General features: G+C 42.2%; 1 pseudogene; it reads left to right on the top strand.

Annotated features, from left to right (window-relative positions):
- The first annotated feature begins 429 nt into the window (after positions 1-429).
- On the top strand, positions 430-924 carry LOC118586789 (annotated as a pseudogene).
- The last annotated feature ends 15,444 nt before the right edge of the window (positions 925-16,368 follow it).

Below are 16,368 nucleotides of genomic sequence, written 5' to 3'. Positions count from 1 at the left end.
AAGCTTAATACTCTGGTCAAAGGTCCTTTCAACAGAAGGTGCTTGATAATGCAACATACAGAATTCTAAATTTATCTTGCTTTGCTTCCCTTCCCAAGAAATTAAAAAAACAAAACAAACAAACAAACAAAACAAAAACAAAACAAAACAAACAAACAAACAAAAACAACAACCCTGAAATCTAACCAGAATTCCTTATAGGTCACAAACACTGGGTGTGGTGGTGCATGTCTGTAATCAGAACTCTCAGGAGGCTGAGCCAGAAGGATTATGACTTCAAGGCCAGCCTAGGCTACGTAATAAGACCCTATAAAAAGAAGAGCAACGGGAAGCGCCCTGAGTTCTGCCGCCTCCCACGGTCGCTGCCACCTCCTCCGGGAGGCTTTCCGTTTAGCGCAGGTCGCTCACGGCTCCCGGAGGAGCCTGGCCATGGAGGAAGATGCAGGAGCAGGCTCTGCGGGCCTGGCCTCAGAACAGGAGGCGGGCTCAAGTAGGGCAGGCAGTTCTGCCAGCCTCACTTCCATGTCTCTAGGAGACCTGCGATGCATCCCTCTTATAGTAAAGCAGCTCAGGAACCGTGGCCTGTTACACAGCTTGTGCCCGAACTACCCGTCCAGTGTGGACACCAAGCCAGAACCTGAAGCAGAAAGCGGATAATTTTGTGTCAACACATCTGGACAAACAGGAATGGAATCCCGCAATGAACAAGAACCAGCTGCGAAGTGAGCTGAGGCAGAGCATAGTTAAGTCGGGCGTGTTGGAAGTAGGAGTGGACAGGATCATTTCTCAGGTGGTGGACTCCAAATTAAACCACAGCTTCAGGCCACAGATAGAGCGAGCAATCCATCAGTTCCTGGCCGTTCAGCTCCCACTCCGGAACCCAAAAGCCAGGATCCTCTGGCGCCATCTCAAGACACTTCCTAAGAACAAGCCTGATTGATACCTTTGGAGAGCTCCATCTAATAAAGAAATGGATTCCTGGTTCATAAGACTATTAGTCGCTTACTGTTGTCAAGATTTTGGCCTTGACTGGGGTGGTGTCCATATAGGGATGGAGAGCAAGTTTGGTGGTGGGACAATTGTTTGTACTCACTCATGCATTGTGCTGCCTTTGACCAGCCTGCCCAAGGGCGTGACCCCAATAGACGCTACAGAGGTTTAATGACTCCATGACTTGGGCTGTCCTGAACAAACCTTTATACTTGAACACTGACACTGCGGTAAGCAGAAGCCAGGCTGGAGGCCAGCGGGTCAGGACAGCAAGGGCCAATGGGAGCAGCTGTTTGACGGTGGGTTTTGGTATTGTTGCTAGACTTATGGGCCGGAATGTGCAGCAGTTAACACCACTAGCCCCACAGTGGTTGGGGCCTTCCTGTTCTTGGGGATTTTAGCGGTTTCCTTCAGGGAGTCTGATGTCCTCTTCTAACCTCTGAGGACACCTTGCACAGTATGGGGACTGGGGCTTTCTGTGCTACCTATACTAACCTGTGGTAATGATTAGAGCTTAGAACTGCAGAGACATGGATACTGGGCTACGCTCTGCCTATGACTTCTGAAGCCACCCCCTGGTGTAAGCCATTTGCTCTCACCCTCTGTCCTGGACGTCACTGATTAATAATGTCTATGCAATGGGCATGTAGTAGGGAAATAGAAATATCTCTGTAATCAAACTGCAGGGAAGGGCCTTGAAGCCCAGAATGTCTAAATAATTACCTTAATGTCAAATCAAGTAAAACACTGACAAGTGTTGTGGGATTAGGCTTTGGAGGAAATTCTAGAATCCCAAGGATGGCTTTGTGTTCTCTAACCCAGACAGAGTCACTCTTCTGTGATCTGACAGTGTGTGTCCTCCATACACATCCTTCTGAAACCTACAGTCCACTGAGATTTCCTTTCAGAACTCCCTATTTCTTCCTCATCAACAAGCTTGATTGTTGCAGGCAAAGTGCGAGTCTCAAACAAAGAAACTGAAGCCTGAGTCTACAGGGCAGCCCTAAAAAATGAAGTCTTTCTCTAACTTGCCCCTTTTAGGACATTGGTAATAGGACACAGTGCTCCTTCATGGATATGATGTGGGTGGTGGCACCAGTGGCCACAAAGCTCCATGTCAGCATTTGATTCACTGGTGTGCAAACTCTGCCAAGGCAGGGCAGGGAAACCCGAAGACTGCCCACTTCAGGGGAAGCTGGAGTCAGGCGTTGAGAATTCTTTCTATCCCTCAACAAGCAAGCAGCTAGGCTGCCTCTTTCTCTGAGTAGCTGCATAATTAGTACTTTAGTCCTCGAATTGAATAGGCCTCCACATGTGGCTTCTTTTTAACTGAAGAAGTCACCTTAGTTCCTGTTCCTAAAGTCTAAAGTCAGGGAAGAAATGTGGATGATAGTTTACACTGTGAAGGCAGTAGACTTTATTTATTGGCATATTGTGTGCCAAGCCCAGCTCACCAAGCAAAACTAATAGCGATCATTATAGCCCAATACATTATGTGTCTACACTGTGAGGCTGTGTTAATGGTTTGTATAGTTTTTCTTTTTTTCCAAGTCTCAACATGACCTTAAGGTGTTGTGTGATAGAACAGAGCTTCTAAGGGTTAAAAAAGCTTGCTTGCAAATGAAGACAGTAAAATGCCAAGGCCAAGGTTGAGAACCAGTTTGCTTGATTCTAACTTCTGCTCTAACTGTCATTCTAAGCTTCTTTAAAAGGGACAAAGTGGTTTCTGACCTCTGAACAATGTAGTTTCCAGTCCAGTTAGCAACTCAGCAGAATGGAGTCCCAGACAGACAGACTGAGCTATAGACTTGGCCTCAAGGAACTAGTTCTGAGACTCTTGGGTTTCCACATCACCATCTACTTCCACAGTCTGAAGAGCTCCTCCTTTTTACAGAGTGCTACCAGGAAGGTTTGAATGTCAAGTGTCCCCTGCTAGCCCACATGTTTTAACATTTGGTTCCTGGCCAGCAGTGCTGTCTTTGGAGTCTGAGGAGCATGGGGGTGGGAGTGGGGTAACCTGGAGGAGATGTTGCTATGGGAGTTGACCCTGAGGATCACTCAGAGACCTAACTCTCTCTGCTTCCTTGATTCTCAGAGCAATAGAGTCAGGGATAACATGCCTCCCCTACTGTGATAGTATACCTCTTTAAACTAGGAGCCAAAGCAAATGTGTCTTCAGGCTGCTTCTGCCGGATGTCCCACCACACCACAGAGAGGAGAAACCAACTCCAGAAGTTCCTATCTTCTGTAAGTTTATGTTCAGCACCTTGCCCTCTTCTCTGCTCTCAAAAGCCCAGGCCAAGAGAAATTCCATACACAAAATTCACCCAACTCAGAGAATGAGTCACGTCCTAACATTAGAAGAGTAAGTTGAGAACTGGATTTTAAGTTTTGTTTTTGTTTATTTATTATTTTATGTGCATTGGTGTGAAGGTGTCAGATCCCCTGGAATTGGAGTTACAGACAGGTGTGAGCTGTCATGTGGGTACTGGGAATTGAACCCAGGTCCTCTGGAAGAGCAGCCAGTGCTCTTAACTGCTGAGCCATCTCAATCGGTTAGCATTAATGAAAGTTGCTGAGTATGTTCCTGTCTGTCAATAGCCTGCCTGCCTGATAGTGAGAAAGGGATATTGCACAAACTGTAACTATATTATGTTAGAAAGGCTTAGCAAATGCACATGTGTGCAAATTATAAATATCCAGGCAGGCAGAAGCCAGCCATGCACATTTCCAAATACATTTAATAGAGTTATATTGATTAAACCCTTTGGAACTTTCAATACCATATAAATGTTTGCATTATTATATTCATTCTTTATAGAGCTCTGTATCTTGGGCACAATATTAAGCTTTAAAGGTAGAAATTTAAAAAAAAAAAGTATTGTTTCTGGGCTGGAGAGATAGTTTAGTGGGTAAGAGCATTTGCTGTTTCTTCGGAGGATGAAAGTTCAATTCCAACCACCTACACTGCAGCTCACAACCTTCTGTAACTCCAGTTTCAAGGGATCCAGAGTCTTCCCTGGCCTCCTTGGGCAACAGGCATGCATGTGGTATACATGCACAGATGTGGGCAGACCATGCATACATATAAAATAAAATTAAGTTTAAAATTAAAAATCCATATTGCCTTGGGAAATTTGCTTGCTATCTCATTTAACAATAACATTCAATGAAAATCACTGTTTTTCTTCTTGTGTTTTAGCCTAATTTATAATACATTTTCAATCTAACTCTGGACTTGAACTTTCTTCTATTGATCAGACAATTATGTACCCCAAACAACCCTTCTGATAAAGCAGTTGAAACATTGCCTCTGTGTGTCCATTTGTATATTTAGAATATTTTGAGTGCATCACTGAGCTGGCACAAAGGCAACCAATACGCTGAAGCTTAACCAAAGTGACATGATAAGATGGGAAGCATGGAAATGCAAGGGCTGGTTTTGACCAGACTCTACTAAATCATGGTGAAATTGAATGTTTGTTTTGAGGGCTGCAAAATGAATGGAAGTAGATCAAGTTCAAGACATCCCCAGAATAGAAAGGGTAACTGTGTCCCTCATGTACGCCTCTCATCTCATCCAGTACAGCTTCCTCTTAGAAGTATAGCACGTAGACACCTGCTTGTTTTATTACATGTATGAGTGTCTTTCCTGCATGTATGTAAGTGTACAACATGCATGCCTCCTCCCCTTGGAGAACAGAAAGGGTGTCAGATCCAGTGGAACAGGGCTTACAGGTGGGTGTAGCTGTCACGTGGATGCTGCCAATCAAACCCAGGTCCTTTGCCAGAGTGGTATGTTCTCTATTCTCTGGGTCACCTAACAAGCCCCAGAGACATTTCTTTTCATCTTGGCTGTAGGAATAGGATAAAGAAAAGTCATCTGATGATTTTAGAACTATAACCCACCCAATGCATGTTTTTGGCCTAAGTCCAAACCTTCTTTAGGGTGAAAAAAAAATCTCAACATTGAAATTTTAATAAAATGGCATTGTATTTTGGTTCTTACTCCTAGGTTATAAGAATAAAGCAAAAATATTACTTGAGGTAAATAAATCTAATTCAGCATGACCTAAACAAATTTTACGGATAATGGAACAAAGGATATTAGGTAAAGGTAAAAAAAAAAAAATGACAATATGCAGATAAATAAGACAACATGGCTAAGAACCATCAGAAACAACCCTGCAGACCTAGCCAGACAAAACCACCAAATATTAGAATTATCACATACTAGATATAACATAAACAACGATGTTTGATCTGCTTGAACAAATAAGGTCTGAAAATAAAAGCAAGCTATAAGACCACCAAAGCAGAGTTGAAGAAAAATATCTTGAAAATCAACATGACAAAAAGTAAGTGGAATTAAACAAATCTAATCAAGTAGAAAACGAGGGGTGAGGGCTGAAGAGATGGCTCAGGAGTGCAGAGCACTGGCCGCTCTTCCAGAGGACCAGGTTCAATTCCAGGACTCCCATGGCAGCTCGCAACCATCTGTGGCTTCAGTCCCAGTGTACCTCACAGGCCACCAAGCACTCACATAGTACCTGGATATACATGCAGGCAAAATCCTCACACATAAAACTGAAAGAAATTAGAAGGTTGGAGAGAGAGTGGCAGGCTGCACAGTGAGCACAGGCTAGTCATAAAGCCTTTGCTCCCAGAGTTTCTGAAGTATGCACACCTAAACACGAAGACATCAGTAAACTCAGAAGTCAGGACTAGAGGATCCATCCCACACAGACTGCAATCCCAGAAGCAAATTACAACAAGAATGAGAAAAAAAAATGTGAAGAGATAATTGAGGATTTTCCAGAAGACACTAGCTCTGAGCCAAACATGGCAAGACAATCCACACCACAGAAAGCTCTAGAACATGGAGGACTTCAGGAAAGGGTAAAAGGCAGCTAATGAAGAAACCTAAACTTGCTTTTTGTTTCTCATCTCTAAACAACATAGTGAAGCCAGATGTGGTGGTGTGTTCCTGGAATCCCAGGAACGGAGGCAGAAGGACTGGGAATTCAAGACTATCCTCAGCTCAACAGGAAGTTTTAGGTCAGCCTGTACAATAGAAGAATTTTCTTTTTAAAAAAATGTAGAACAGGGGAGCTTAGTGGTTATAAACACACACTGTGCTTACAGAGGACCCATATTTGTTTCCAGAGGATTTGATACCTCTTCTGGTCCCTGAGGGCACCTGCACACATATGCATGCATGTATACATCTATATGATTAAAAATAAAATAAATTATTTCTTAGTGGCTCTCAATAATATTTTTCAATAAATGAGTGAATTTATCTAGCAGATCCAAGATGGAAGCCTCTGATGGTGAAATCTGTACACAAACATCACAGTACAGAAATCCTGGCTTCCAGAGTACCCTACTACTATCTTTGCGTGAAATTTTATCTTCTTTCCCCTCCCAGTGGTGGGCACTTGTTATGGTTCGAATGAAAATATTCCACACAGGCTCACATATTTGAACACTAGGATGCGGTTGGTGGCACTGTTTGGGAGGTTATGAAACCTTCAGGAATGAAAATGTTTCCCAATTGTCTTAGTTTGGGATTTTATTGCTGTGAAAAGACACCATGACCACGGCAACTCTCATTAGGAAAACATTTAGTTGGGGAGGCTCGCTTACAGTTTCAGAGGTTCAGTCCATTATTATCATGGTGGGGAGCATGACAGCATGCAGGAGACATGGTACTGGAGTAGCTGAGAGTCCTACATCATGCAGACAACAGCAAGTGGACTGAGACACTGGGTGGTAGGTATCCTGAGCATAGGAAACCTCTAAGCCCACCTCCGCAGTGACACACTTCTGCTAACAAGGCCATACCCACTCCAATAAAGGCAAACCTCCTGATAGTGCCACTCTCTATGAGATGTATGGGGGCCAATCACATTCAATTACCACACTCTTTTGTTTTGTTATGTCACTGACCAAAACTTTTACAGATCACATACTTCCAAACACCACATCAAATGGCTCCTGAACTCTGTAGCAGTGGTGGTGTTTTCAGCTAAATCTCAATTGTTCAATTTTACCAATAAAGACTCTGGAGCCAGAAGCTGGGGTGAGAGAGGCAGAGAATGCACCCAAGTGACCTTCTGCCTCAGCTGATGTCCCCCCAAAAACCACCTTTCTCCTACACTGTCTCAAACATAAAAGCTTACTTCCTGTGTGTCTCTCTGTCCATCCTCCTGACTCCCTCTTACTTTCTATGGTTTTTTTTCTTATTAATCTTATGTTCACTTCCTGTCAACTGGTTGCTTGCTCCACCTCTTGACCTATGGTCAACTTCATTTAATCCTGCTTACAATATTCTAGCAGAAAGCTCTTGGATTAAAGGTGTGTGCTAGGGCAGAGCCACACCACAAGGAGTCACAGGATTTTCCAGTAAACAATGCAATCTTGGGGTTCACAGTGTGATCAAATACCCTGCAACACAGTGATATCCTCTGAAGTAGTGATACAACTAAGTCTGTATTTCATGGTGGCCTTAAGTCTACATGTCTATGGCTTGGGAAGGTCCTAATGTATGCAGTTCTTTCTCTGTTGCAATGGGAGTAATAACTACACATAAGCTTTGATTCAAGGATAAAATGATAATATATGTTGGGTGTTTTGTAAGCTTTGGCTTGGAATAAGTTATCAGTAGCCAGCTGTCAGACACTCATTCTGTCCTTCATTCCTGTTCCCCTCTACTGTTCTTAGCCACAACGTGGCCTTTCTCGTGGGTCTTCTTGGCTTCTGCTTTAAAACAATGGCTTCAACGTTTTTCTGCAGCATCCTCAGCAATGCCTATGAGTTTGGTAGAAATATACATTCCTGTGCCTTCTATCAAATCAGAAACTCTGGAGATGGAGCGATATGTGTGTGTTTGTGTGTGTGTGTGTGTGTTACATGTAAACACCCATGCTCATGAATTCCTAGGCCATATGAAGCTGTCAGGTGTCCTACTCTGTTACTTTCCACCTTATTCCCTTAATACTATGTATCTTGCTGAACTGGAACAAACAAACAAGGCTGGTGACCAGGAAGCCACAGTGATTCTCTTCTTCTCCTCTACAAAACACACACATACACACACACACACACACACACACACACACACACACACACACACCGCTGGGATTATAGGCACAGAGGCAATACTGGCTTTTTCTTTGGGTACTGGGATCAAACATAGGTCCTCATGCTCATACAGCAAGCACTCTTATCCACTGAGACATCTCCCCAGCCCTGGTTTGTGCTTTAATAAGAGTGAGTCTCATGCACAGGAGGCCTCAGCCCCAAACCTTATACAAGTGGCTCAAAGAAAAAGCTTTTTACAACTGTGGAAAAACTCTTGGCTACCACAATGTTTGATGGAGCCTTCTCGCAAATGATGGAGGCTGGGCTGCTCAGTATCCAGAAATATTCCTCCATTGTTACCTTCCCCTGAACCTTCTGAAACTCTACATCTTTTCTGAGACATGGCTCCTCTCCTATCCTGGATCTCCATTATCCATGTTAGCCCAGACCATTATCTCTCTTAAACCACATTGTATACATTGAATATTCTCTCATTTAAAATGTCCATAAAGAAGAATATTTTCTTGTTTCTCTTCTATGAAGGTGTTAACGTCCCACAAAAGACCACCATCCATGTATGCAATCAGCAAGAGTGTTTATTATTCTAGCGTGCTGGGGCCTGTCATCCCACACAGAGGCAAGATGGTGAAAACCCCAAGAAGGATGTGTGGGCTCCTTTTAAGCATAGCCAAGGTGAGGTCCTAAGGCAGTTAGGTCACTTCAGATATGATGGGCTCAAGCAAGAGGAAATCATATTTGTATGTTTTAATTGACCAGGACTAGTCAGGGCTGGTCAGAGATACAGCTTTCCATTTTTGGACAGACCCGGACAAGTCCCAGGCTTTGTCTTTAGTTGGTTATTTATTATCTTGAGCTATTTATGGCTCAGGCCACCAGGCCTCCTCGTCCTTGCTTTTGGGGGTGCTGGAGATTGATTGTCCTTTGTTTGTGGCTCTTCCTCAGAAATTGTTTGTTCAGTTCCAAAAAGCAGGGACCAAGGCCTAATTCTTAACTGAGTTATTAGGGCAGGCTCTCATGATAGTTGCCTGGCTCTCTCAGAAGGCAGCATTGGTTTTGCAGTTAAGAACATGGACTTGAGGGCTTAAGAGATGGCTAAGCAGTTAAGAGCACTAGCTGCTCTTCTAGGGAATCTGGGTTAGACATCCCAGAGCCCACATGATGGCTCATAACTGCCTGTGGCTCCAGTCCCAGGGGATCTGATACCCTTATTGTAAGGTTTCCACCAGAGGAGATTACTTAGACATGGGTTTAAGCCAATAGAACGTCTCAACAACTACACTGAGTGTTGGAGATGCAGGGTATCATTGAGCCTTTCTCAGGGTGAGCTTTTAAGCACAAAAAAACGTATTCTGGGTTGATATACTTCAGTTAACAAGAACAGCTACCAGAAGTTAACAAGAACACTTAACAGAAGCCAGAGAGAGAGGTTAGTACATTTAGAGACTGTCCCAGAATTACAGACTGTGATGGATTAAGTCCTTCTTTTCATTTCAGCAGGCAGTGCTGTCTACATGCTGAATTTTATGGTCTGACTGGCACTTCCATCATGTTTTCAGTTGTGTTAAGGTCTGGGGGCCTGTGACAGCCCTCTTCTACCTTCTATGGGCACTAGACACACAGATGATGCACAGACATACATGCAGTCAAAACACCTGTACATATAAATATAAAATAAAAATTTCAAATCTTTTAAAGAAAAGAACACAGACAGGAGAGTAATAATGTCTAAGTATGAATTCCACGTGCACCTCTCCCTTAGCATGTAATGAGTCTTAAAATTCACCCTTTCTTTGCCTCAGTTTCCACAGCTGTATAACAGAAATGAGAAGAACACTTTATAAACAGTTGCGAGGGCTGAGCCCTTAGAATGGTATAGATGCTGGATACTATTGTGCTGCCTCGCCTTCAGTACGTAATGTGAGGAATCTGCTGCCTGCTTCATAGGCCTCACTGATTGACTTACTCATCAAGGAACCCCATTGTTATTAATTCAGCTTTCAAATGAGCATTATAAGACTCAAAGAAGTCATGATTGCTGACATTAAAACTGTTAAATACCTCTGTGTAGGAGGAAAGACTGACTCCGTTGTCTCAGGCCCAAAGTGTGGGGCGGGAGTTCCAGGCTGCTTGACAGAGTGTTTGGCTCGACATACCATACTCCTGGTGCATCTCTTCCTCCTGTCCCAATGACAGCACAGTGCAAGGACACAGAACCTCAGGATCCCAAGCATCACTTTCCACTTCCTTATACCAGAGAGGTGTAAGTGAGGGCACAACCATATTTTCAGAGGCTCTGAGAATTCTGTTGGATTCATGGTTTTAATAGTTTTTTTTTTTTTTTTTTTTTTTTTTTTTTTTTTTTTTTAAGAAAGAGGCTTGTTTCCTGCCAACTTCTGATGGCTGCCCACTACTACCTGCACTTTCTCTTCTCAGAAGACCACAGACTATTAGCCTAAGTATGCATCACTGGCAGAAGTCCTTCCTCTGTTGGCTCTAAGTTCAGTGTGGCTGATGAAGTGCCCCTTGGAGCCTGCCCTTCATCCAAAGCTGGCGGTGATGACACCCCAGCATGGTGTGGAACATGAGGTGCCTGCGTTCATTATTTAAAGCAGGAAGAAAGGTGCTTGGGTATGGAAAGACAAGATCCCACAGGGGTGCTGTGTTTTTGTTATTGTTGTTTGGGGGAGGCTACACTAATTCTGCAGTGTGACACCAACCAAGGTAGCCAAAAGCCCATGTAGACTATGCTGTGCTCCTTTGAATCACATAAGACATCATGTGAAAATACCCAGATAGCTCATAGCCAAGCTCAAGATTCCAAGTAACACTCTCATGCTGATAGAAAGGAACTGTGCTCACACTAAAGAAAATAAATACATTTACCTTTTTGGTGTCCCAGTAAATGCCCCTAAACTAAGGTGTGTGAAGGAAGCCTCCCTGGCATTTCATAATAACTATGGAGAATTAACAATGTTTTCTTAATGCATTACTAAACAGGTCTCTCCAGGACACCTAAACCCTGCATAGCCATCCCATATGCAGCACCCCCTCTGACTCTGGACATCCTCGCCTCTCCACTGTCTCAGGTTTTAAACTGCCTCGCTCTGCCCTGCGTCCTACCACAGAGGAATCTAATTTCTCTGCTGTATTAACAAATGCCCAGGGTTTACTTGTGTTACCAGATTTATGCACCAAGTTTGTAACTCAACTTTGAAAGAGTCAGCTGAGACACATTTTCCTAAACCTACAATAATTAACAATTGTTAAAAATCTCTTTAACTCATGGCAAGCCCACTAAGGACAGAAATAAGACAGGGTCTTTAGGGACTCCCCCATTAAATGCTAAGAAGCACCATTGGGGTGGGACCACACATAACCACTCATTCACAAGCTCATCTCAGTTTAGGCTCACAATGAGAAGGAACTGTCACAGCAGTATGTACCAGGCTTTCTTTTGGACTACCAACCAGCTCCCAAATCATAACATGGTGATGTAATAGTTTTGAAAGCAATTAAGACAAACTTCATATGGAGATTCTTTGATGCCCATCATCCTTTTATGAAGTAGATTGGTGCTCCTAGACACAGACATGTCTCACTGCCATGAAAAGCCCAATGTTAACAAAATATTTTAAGTGCCATATTCTGTAGGACTTTGAAGTGTTTAAAGACTTTCTATCTATCTAAAATATACCTCTGTATGAGCTTGAAAACATACTTAACATAACTACACTTTTGATTGCTATAGGTAACTAACTACTAACCTGTTTCAGCCTACCTTATGCTGATTTCTAGCTAGTTTTTTCTCTTTAACTTAAATTAACCTATTTCTCTTCTTCTACATTTTGCCTTGGAGCTTTTTACCTTTCTTTCTGTATGCCTTACTCTGTATCTGCTGGCTGGTGGCTGCCTGGCTGGCTCTAGGCATGTCGCGCTCTCTCCTCCTCCTTCTCCTCCTTCTCCTCTTCCTCCTCCTCCTCCTCCTCCTCTTTCTCCTCCTCCTCCATCTCATTCTTCTTGAGCATAGAATCCTCTTCCTACTTATTCTCTCTGCCTGCCAGCCCCGCCATCCTTCTCCTGCCTAGCTATTGACCATTTGGCTTTTTATTAGACCAATCAGGTGCCTTAGGCAGGCAAGGTGAAACAGCAATACATCTTTTCATAATCAAACAAATGCATCATAAACAAATTTAACACTTCTTTACATAGTTAAATATTCCACATTTCCCCCTTCTTGTCTAAATGAAAAGAAAGGTTTTAACTTTAATATAGTAAGACTATAACCAATAAAGACAATTATTGAGTAAGAATTACATTTACAATATCCAGTCTATTTGTATTTGGCAAATTCAGAGAAAATACTCCATTATTTATCCTGTCTTGGTGAGTTCCAAGTTTTTCACCTAATTTACCTTCTATCATAACTAAAGAAAACTGTAGCTATAACTAGCTAGTCTCCAACTCTATCAAAAAACCCAGAAGGGCTGGGAAGTGGCACATGCCTTTAATCCCAGCACTCTGAAGGCAGAGCCAGGTGGATCTCTGAGTTTGAGGCCAGCCTGGGCTACAGAGCAAATCCAGGACAGGTACCACAGCTACACAGAGAAACCCTGTCTTGAAAAAACAAACAAAAAATATATATAATATTACCTGAGTAAACAGCAAGTACAGTGCAAGCCACTTCCAAACTTAGAGAAACTACAGACCCATCTTTGGCCTACAGGCCTAGAATATCTGACAGACTCTTCTATGAAGCAGGAATTTTGAAGGACTGTCCTGCCTTGTCTTAGCAAAGTTTGACAGTCCTTTTCCTTTGTGTCCTGCTTATCTAATTTGTACAGCATACTGTCAACAGTCAAGGCAAGAGCAGTATCTTGCCCAAATGGGTAGCTTGCCACAATGAAAGCAAACTCCATATGGAGATTCTTTGATGCCCATCATCCTTTTATGAAGTAGATTGGTGCTCCTAGACACAGACATGTCTCACTGCCATGAAAAGCCCAATGTTAACAAAATATTTTAAGTGCCATATTCTGTAGGACTTTGAAGTGTTTAAAGACTTTCTATCTATCTAAAATATACCTCTGTATGAGCTTGAAAACATACTTAACATAACTACAAGTTTGACTGTTATAAATGAATAACTACTAACTTGTTTCTTAATTATCCTAAAGGTTTATAATAATAGCTTTCAAGGACTAGAACCTTATATTACATTTTTAAATGAACTGCATAGGTACAATACCTTAAACAAGCATGTATACATATATACAGTATATTATAACAAAAATAACCTCAAATTTGTATCAATATACAAAATCCTTTGAACAGAGCAGAGACATACATACAGTATAACAAAAAGAGCTCAATATACCAAAATCCATACTAATGTAAAATACTTGATGTTAATAGTTGTCTTTTTATCCTATATTCCTAAATTTCCCCTAAACAATGACAAACATTCACCAAATGACCAAAAATCATCCACACCACCTCTTGGGAATATGGGTGTTGTGTTCTCTAGACTGATTCCAGTTGTGTGTGTATGATGGTATCTTTAGGGAACCTGAGAAAATTGAGATAATGGTCAAGTCTCAAGAAAACTAGCTGTAGTATTTGTTGTCCAGTATCTCTGCAATGGGAAAGCACAAGGCTTATCTGCAGTCCTGGCTAGCACAGTCTGTGAGGCTGGACAACCTGGGTCATTCATTTTCACTGGTGTCTGGTTATCTTGCTCTGAAAATACATAGACTTTCAAAGTAACATACATAGTTGCATTAACACAAGTATAGACTGTGTGTTGTACAGTCTAAAGATGATTTTTTGTTTTATGTTTGAACAGGTAAAATATACATCATGTATCTTGTAGTTTATCTAGGTTTATTTCTTTATGTCTGTAGCTAGGATTTTCAGGGGGTCTTCTCTAATCAAACCTGATCTCTATCAACCTTGAAGGAATCCAGAGCTTTTTGATTCCTATGGAAACAAGTATAACCTGTTCCCCAAAGCAATACATTTTATGACTTCCATTTTAAAGCCAAGGCATTTCTAAAGTGTCTAGGCTGGTTTAATTCATGGGTCCCTGTTGCAATCCCATGTATCTCAGCAGCTGTCATTTGCTCAGCAATCAAAAAATTCAGAGTCAACACAACATACAGGATCCAGACTCCCTGTGTATTTCCCATCTCTACATGGTTTATTCTTTATTATTATTATTTATAAACTATTTACTTTTTCTATGACTGTCTATACCCATTTTCTTTTCCTTGTAAGCCTACGCATATTTTTAAACATACTATAACCTGTTTAGAGTGTTTTTTGTTCACTTGCTTGTTTTTTCATCTGAACCTGCTTTACTGCATATCTCTAGCCTTTCTGTCTGTATGAATGAGCAAAACCTTAAACTGCTCAGCTACAGCTGGGTCCTCCGCTTCCACTTTGGTCACTGGCTCTGGGCCATCCTGGGGTCTGTGAGAGCTGAGCCTTAAGTTCCCTGGCTGTTTTAGAGGTGTGTTTGAGTGAGAACTGCAGTCAACCACCCCAGCTCTGAAATGCCAGTATCCAGGATGTGGCAGGCATTTTCACAAAGTTTGCTGCTTCAGCCAGGCTGACAGAGGGCTCACAATATGCAAAGCCTCTTAAAGGAGCCATAGCCATTTTTTGTTTTTTTTTTTTTGTTTTTCAGCTTTATCAGGCCCTAGGGGAAATTCAGGCCCTATGTTGGAATACCACATGTACCAGGCTTTTTCTTTGGGGCCACCAACTGGCTCCCAAATCATGGCATGGAGACTTATTATTCGTTTCGAAAGCTTGGCTTAGCTTAGGCTCATTTCTGGCTAGCTTTTTTTCCTTTAACTTAAGTTCACCTTTTTTCTTCATCTACATTTTTCCTTGGAGCTTACTACCTTTCTTTCTGTATCCCTACTCTGTGTCTACTGGCTGGCCCTGGGTGTGTTCCTCTCTCCTCATTCTCTTCTTTCTTCTTGTTCTTCTTGAGCCTAGATTCCTCCTCCTATTTATTCTCTCCACCTGCCAGCCCCGCCATCCTTCTCCTGCCTAGCTATTGACCATCCAGCTCTTTTATTAGATCAATCAGGTGCCTTATACACAAAGTAAAACAGCAACACATCTTTTCATAATTAAATAAATGCAGCAGAAACAAATGTAACACACCTTCACACAGCTAAAGTAATATTCCACAGCATAAACAAATGTAACACATCATTACATAGTTAAATATTCCACAACAGCAGTATTCATGCACATCTCTCATTTATAGGATCCTCATCATTCAGATATCAATCCATATGTAAACCAGTGTGGAATCCATATACCAATCCATATATTAAACAGTGTGGAAATAATGGCACTCATACTTGTATTTTTGGATTGTTTTGTTTTTCTGTGATAGGCACAATGTTTCCCCACCCCCAAAGATGGTGTCTGTGTCTTAACTTCTGGAACATACAAATATGTAATGTTACAACAATAATAAAAAAGAAAGGTTGTGCGCTAAATTCAGATGACTAGTGAGCTGAATTTAAAAACAGAAAATTTATCCTTAATTCTCTAAGTGAAGCCAAAGTCATCACAAGAGTCCTCACAGGAGGAGAAAGGAACAGAGGCAAGGGAGTGAGATGCATTAGACTTCAGTTTGATGCAGCTGGACAGGGAGGTGAAGAGGTTCATGGGCCGAGGTAACATGGGTGGTTCCTGAGAAATGCCCTGACACAACGTTGGCTCTAGTGCTGTGCTGTCCATTCTGGACTTTGCCGTTTGGAAGGAGAATGCTTTCCTGCTGTATTATGCCATTAACTCGGTAGTAACTGTGTTACAGCAGGCAGAGGAACTCATACACTCTGCTAATGCACTAAAGAAAAGCCATAGGCCACCCATGTACATGGTAATGGAAGGTAAAAGAACACACACACACACACACACACACACACACACACACACACACACTGTTAACTTTTCATCTTTACCTTGCAATTCATCATGTTTTCTCCTCTCAATCCTGCCAGCATAGGACCAGCTGCAGTACCTGACTGAACCAGGAATGTGGCTGGTGCACCCCAATAAACTTATCTGAGGGTCAGAAAACAGAACAGCCACTAGATTAGACATAGAGGCCAGACAATGGTGGCAAACACGCCTTTAATTGTATCACTTGGGAGGCAGACATCCATTCTGATCTCTGTGAGTTCAAGGCCACACTGGAAACAGCCAGGCATGGTGACACTCACCTTTAATCCCAGGATTTGAGATCTC

Source organism: Onychomys torridus, chromosome 7, assembly GCF_903995425.1.
Source record: "Onychomys torridus chromosome 7, mOncTor1.1, whole genome shotgun sequence".
Classification (NCBI taxonomy): Eukaryota; Metazoa; Chordata; class Mammalia; order Rodentia; family Cricetidae; genus Onychomys; species Onychomys torridus.
Note: the sequence above shows the minus strand (reverse complement) of the source record. Positions and strands in the feature narration are given on the sequence as shown.